The sequence below is a fragment of the Echinops telfairi genome, unplaced genomic scaffold (assembly GCF_000313985.2).
Source record: "Echinops telfairi isolate 266 unplaced genomic scaffold, ASM31398v2 ScPeMD7_5;HRSCAF=22, whole genome shotgun sequence".
NCBI classification, from domain to species: Eukaryota; Metazoa; Chordata; class Mammalia; order Afrosoricida; family Tenrecidae; genus Echinops; species Echinops telfairi.
The window spans coordinates 40,593,170-40,599,952 of record NW_022103901.1 but is presented as its reverse complement, the minus strand read 5'-3'; positions in this window follow the sequence as shown (position 1 = coordinate 40,599,952).

The window sequence follows — 6,783 nt, the reverse complement described above, 5'->3', positions numbered from 1 at the left end:
GCCAGTGAGGAGCATCTCGTCTCATAGTGGGGTTGGCCATGTGGTCCTCTCTGTGGACTGGCTGCTCTGTTTGGCCTAGTGGGTCAGGATGTTAGTACAGATCTTTTGTTTTTTGAGTCAGGCATATCCCTAGAAACTTCAGTTTGTGTTTAGCTATTGTGAAGGGTACTCCCTTTTTGATCCCCTCTTCTGTGGCCTTGTCCCATGTGTACATTAGTGCAATAGACTTCTGTTGCTGACCTTGTAACCTACTACTATGCCATATTTCTCTATTGTTTCCAGTACTCCTCTCGTGGAACTTTTCCATATATAAAATCATATCATCTGCGAATAATGATAGATTCACTTCTTCCTTCCCCAGACGAATCCCTTTGATGTCCTTTCTTTTCCTTACATTGTTAGCTAGGACTTCCAGTACAATGTTAAATAGGAGTAGGGACAAGGGACATCCTTGTTCAATCCCCTTTTTCAGAAGAATTGATCTCATCTTCTCTCCATTGACTAGCACATTGGCTGTTGGTTTTTCATATATAGCTTGTATTATATTGAGGAATTTTTTCCCATTCCTATCTTCTTGAGAGTCTTAAACATGAATTGGTGTCGGATATTGTCAAACGCTTTTTCCACATCTATCAATATTATCGTGTGGTTCTTATACCTTTTCATCTCAATGTGGTGAATAATACGAATGGTCTTTCATATGTTGAACCATCCCTGCATCCCTGCTATGAATCCCACTTGGTCATGGTGTATTATTTGTTTTATATACTTTTGTATTCTGTTGGCTAGTATTTTATTAAGGATTTTTGCATTTATATTCATTAGGGAAATTGGTCTGTAGTTCTCAATTCTTGTGCAATCTTTGCCCGGTTTAGTTATCAGAGTCATACTAGCTTCATAGAAGGAATTTAGGAGTTTGTCATCTTTTTCTATGTTCTGGAAGAGTTTGTGTAGGATTGGTGTCAGTTCTTCCCTGAATGCTTGATAGAACTCTCTTGTGAACCCATCTGATCCAGGTGATTTTTAGTTGGTCATCACTTGATAACCTTGCCTATTTCTTCTATTGATATGGGTCTGTTGAGGTTCTTGGCGGCCATTTGGGGATAATCTAGGGAGGATTGTTTTTCCAAGAATTTGTCCATGTCTTCCAAGTTTTTGAATTCTTTGGAGTACAGTCCTTCATAGTACTATGTAATTGCCCTTTTGATTTCACTAGGGTCCATTGTAATATCCCCTCTTTTATCGCTCATCATTGCTACTGAAATGTGTTCCTTCCTTTCTTTGGTAAAATTTGCGAGAGGTTTGTCGATTTGGTTTATCCTTTCGAAAAACCAACTTTTAGCAGCATTGATTTTTTTTCCCCCATAGTTTTCTTATTTTCCCTCTTCTGAATCTGAGCCCTAATTTTTATTATTTCTTTTCTTTTGATATTAATTGGATTGTCTTGTTGACTCTGCTCTAATTGCTATAAATTTTGTGCCAGTGTATCAATCAGAAGTCTCTCCTTCTTTTTTATATGTGCATGTAATGCTATGAGACTTCCTCTAATGACTGCCTTTGCTGTGTCCCATAAGTTTTTGTATGTCATATTCTCATTCTCATTGGTTCATAGAAATTTTCTAGTTTCATCTCTGATCTGAGCCAGTATGAAATAGACAGTGATTTTTGAAATAGACAGTGATTCATCCCCCAATTGTTTGCTCTTGATTTCTTCATCTTCCTTTTGTTGATTTCCATCCTTATAGCACAGTGGTCAGAGAGAGCAGTCTGTATGATATCAATGTGCTTAATTTATGGAGATTCAACTTAGGCCCTAGCATGTGGTCTATCTTCGACTATGTGCCATGTGGGCTTGAAAAGAATGTGAATTTTTTTGTTTTGGGGTGAAGAGCTCTATAGATATCTATGAGGATCTCCAGCATCCTTGTTGAGCTTCTTTCCCAGTGATCTATCTTTCTCAGAGAGTGGTGTATTGAAGTCACCTACTATAATTGTTGAGGCTGTGATTTCGTTTTTATCTTTTGGAGCATTTGATTGACATATTCCACTGGATACTTGTTTGGTGAGTAAATGTTTAGAATACATAGTAGTTCTTTATGTATTGTTCACTTGAGCATTGTAAAGTGTCCCTCCTTATCTCTTTTTATGGTTAGCACTTTGAAGTCGATTTTATCTGAGATTAGGATTGCAACCCCTGCTTTTTCTGAATTGCTGTTTGCTTGTATGTTTTTCTCCAGCCTTTGACTCTCAAACTATTTTTGTCTGTAATCTTGCGATGTGTCTCCTGTAGGCAGCAGATCGAGGGGTTGTGTTTTCTAAGCCAGTCTGTTAGTCTCTGTCTCTTGAGGCCTGAGTTCAATCCATTGATATTCAGGGTTATTACATCTATCTGTGGACTCTGTAATGTCATTTTATCCCTCTTATGTTGGGTGTTTTCCTACCTCCATTTCTTTTCCATGGGTTGTACATATGTGCGTTTGTGGTTCATTTTTGCCGTCTTTCCATCGTTGAGCCTGTGTTATCTTAGGAGCTGCTTTCCCTTTGATGGTCTCTGGGTGGAATTATTCTGTGTGGTGGTTTCTTGAATGTGCTTGGTGAGTGTTGTTCTTCTGCCCATACTGGGTCAGCGAGGAACTTTTGTAGTGCTGGGTTCCTTTCAGCATATTCTTTGAGATTTTCCTTGTCCAGGAAGACTCTCACTTCTCCATCAACTTTGATAGATAATTTGGCTTGATAGAGTATTCTTGAATTTGAGTTATTTTCCTGCAATTTTCGAAATATGCTGCTCCACTGTTTCCTCTTCTTCATGGTGTCTGCTGATAGATCTGAGCACATTCTTATCTGCTTGCCTTTATATGTGGTTGCCCGTTTTTCCCTAGCTGCTCCCATAATTTTCTCCTTTTCCTCATAGTTGGATAGTATAACAACTATATGTCTTGGTGACTTCTTCTTGGGATTAAGTCTAGCTGGCATTCTTTCAGCCTCCTGGATAGTTGCCTGGTTTTCATTCATTAAGCTAGGGAAGTTTTCCTCCAAGCATTCCATCACTATTTTGGATGTTGGTTTCCTTGATGTGCATTCCTCTGGCAAGCCAATAATTCTGATGTTGTTCCTTCTTATAGCATCAGACATAACTCTGAGGTTTTCTTTGGATTCTCTGATGGACTTGTTAGACTTTTTTGCATGTTTATTAACTTTTGCTTGTGAGTCCTCTAGGTCACTGGTGTGGTTCTCTGCCTCCTCCATTCTCTGGCCAAAGTCCATGAGTTTGCTATTGGTTTTTTGTTAGCTTGCCCCTTAACGTTTGTATTTCCCTTTGGTGCATGGCCTTTATTTCCTCTATCATTTCGTCCTTTTTCTTTAATGCTTCCCTCGTGTCCTATATGACTACAACCGGCATTCTGAAGATTTCTTTTTGTGGGAAGTCAATGTCTGCCTTTTCTATGACTGCCGTTAGGTCCAGGTGGTACTCTGGCATTGGATTTTGTTTCTCTTTTCTTGTTGAAATTGTGGAAACAGCTTGGTGTTTTTCTGGTCGATTTATTGGAACTAGGTGCTATTTTCCCGGTTGTCTCAGAGCCCTGGGCTCTCTTTGAGAGGTTGGTGTTGGTGTTTCAGCAGGCTGCCTTTGGCCAACTGCCTTGAGGGATTGTGTCTCACCTTTGTCCTTCTGGGGTTTCCCTCTTGCCTTGGCCTATGGTTTGTGCTCCAGCCACCTTCAGGTCTCCTTAGGAGCTGTTTGCAGCTGTGCATGGTGCAGTCTGATAGAAAGGGTTGACCCCATTGCGTATTTGGGGGATGGATTGATTTACAAAACCCAAGTTAATGACTTGCTGGTTCCCTGGGTCTCCATATCTATAGGGTAGAAGTCCTATCAGCCTTCACCAGCCTTTCCCAAAAGCGCATCCAGGAACTCAGTGTACACTTGACTTTGGAAAGATCAGTCAGCTTCCCAGAAGTTCCTTTGATACCAGTGAGCAAAACCTGTTAGAAATCTAACAGGGCAATGAGACCTTCTGAGGCATTGGAGTCCCAATTAGGCCTGATCTAACTGGGAGGCCTTTACCAGCTGATCTCGATTCTTCTCGGTAGTTTCCCCCAGGGGGCCCAATGCTGCTTTTTGTGCCTCTTGGTGTATTCGGCTCCTTTCCTCTGCAGTGAGCAACACGAACAAAATTTGTTGGCAAGAATCCCAGGAAGGCCTATGGGTTTGAAAAATTGACTCCAAGAGACCTATCAAGACTTGAGGCGTTTCAGAAAAGGGCAGGTACCAATTCTTCCAATTACAATCAGGGGTTCTCAAACTTTTTAAACAGGGGGCCAGTTCACTGTCACTCAGAACCGTTGGAGGGTCGAACTATAGTTAAAAAACAAACTATGAACAAATTCCTATATACACTGTACATATCTTATTTTGAAGTAAAAAAACAAATAGGGCAAAAACACCTGGTGGGCCGGATAAATGTCCTCAGCAGGACGCATGTGGCCCGTGAACCCTAGTTTGAGGACCCCTGAATTATATAAATCACTGGTGATAAAAGGAGTATACAGCATAAAAAGCCTGCCATTAGGATTTCCCCCGACAGGGGTAGCCTCTCAGAGAAGAAGTGTGGGGTGTCCCAGTGGGCATCCACTCAGTGTATGGCAGGGGGAAAGGATTTGTTGAGGGAGCCTAGAATAAGAAGGCAGGAGTTCATTGCTCCCTGGAGCCAGGAGAAACAGGGCTGAGAAAGGCCTAGAGGATTTGGTCCTTTTCCACATATCCTTTGGTCATGAACTTGACAACATAACAGACAATTCTGCTTGGGAGGCACATTCTTTAAGCCAACTCAGGGGGTTCTAAACCAAATTGTAAGGGAATTGGTCTGGGTGCCCAGGGTTACCAATTACACATCTCCAGACAGCAAGAGTTATGGGTGGGGGGAGGGGGTAATACGTTCTGTGGTCTGGCCAGCCTACTCCAAAGATTGGCCATTTTAACTCTCACAAAGTGCGGAGCCTGCCAGGACTTAGTTTAACTCCATAACCCCCTGTGTGAGCTTTTCTGAGGTTGTCTAACATGCATTAGAGGTGGGTATTTCCCTTTCACCTAGCATTTCCCATTGTCTCCTCCTCTTTAAAGTAAAAACAGTAAAACGAACATGTACAAACAAATTTTTGACTGGTCAAAATCACACAAAGCCATTTGCCAAAACAAATCTTCCAACCAATCCAGGAGAGGTTCCAAGTCCCAATTAATAGATCTAAACCAGTGAATATCTTGTAAAAGAGCCTCAACAAGCTGAGAAAATCTAAGCAACGTGAACGGCAAAGTCTGATCACTCATCTATTTTAACCAACACAGCAATCCTGCAAACAAAAAACCCACAGTTCCAGATAATAACAATCACAAAGGTGCTTCTAGGTCCTGGTAGGTTAAATTAATAACTCATTCACTCAGTTCATTCAAATCCCAGGTCTATTGATAAAACCACCCAATGTGTTTTGTTTTGTTTAAGCCACCACACAGGGTTCAAATCTGTAAAACAAAAATGTTTTGTCCTGATTAAGATTCATCTACTTTTAGTAAACAACTTAAATCTGCCAATAAAAGAACACACAAAAAGACTAATATTAACCAAAAGAAGCTTTCTGTCCCAACATCCAGTCAGTTAGGTTTAAGACTGTGAGGCTAATTTGCCAGCAACCTAGTCACTGGGAGGCTGGAGAGGAAGGAAATAAAATGACAGAAAGGTTGAGGAGTAAACATAAGGACACAACACATAAAACAATTTTTTTTAAGACAATCAGACTAACTAGGTTACACAAAAAGACAAAAAGCCATGGCTAACCAAACCAAGTTACCAAACTTGTTAAGTGACTGTCTGAAAAGAAGCCACCAACTGAACAAGTTACCAAAATTCTCAAGCAGCATCCCAGTGAGGAGCAACTTGGAAGAGTTAAGACCATGTCAGGTCCCCTTCACAGTCAAACCAAAGGACAGGTCCCACAGTTAGACCTACCTCCAGAGGAACAGGAGACTCCGGCCGAATTTCAGCATCCCCAGGCAGGCGGCCGATCGACTGAGAAGGTAGGAGTCTGGGACCCTGGTATCATCAGGGGTGCTCCCTCTAGAGGTCCCACACTTCCAGAAGCAACTGTCAAGTGGAGGCATCCAGAAAAATGGGATTCCTGACAATGCACCAAAATGTTGTGGGTTCAAATACATAACAGCCTCTATAATGTCTTGAAATTTAGAATTCTTTTATTCACCTAGCTGGACTTTGAGAAACTAACTGTGCTTCTTTATGCTGCAGTCCTGCATCAGAATACTAACAAGCTTATACAGACAAATACCACAAAGATTATTTATCAGGGCTTTCCTATGAAGCTAGCAGAGGTGACAGAAGCCAGATTAGCAAAATTAATGTTAACATTCTTTAGATCAAAACAGGGTACATCTGTTACAAAAACCATAATAGCAGGATTGATTATAACATATAAAATAAAATCTGTAAAAGGTAAGCATCAGGTTTGCATCTTCTCACCTTGATTGTTCATTTTGTATGCTGAGCAAATCATCAGAGAAGCTGGATTATAAGAAGAAGAATGTGGCATTATGATTGAAGGAAGGTTTATTAATAACCTATGATATGCAGATAATATTACCTTGCTTGCAGAATGTGAGGAGGACTTGAAGCACTTGCTGAGAAGATCAAGAGTTTCAGCCTGGGAGGTAAAGGGCATTTATAGAGGTCTAGATAAAAGCATGTACATATGTTAATATATTTATATAGGAGGATG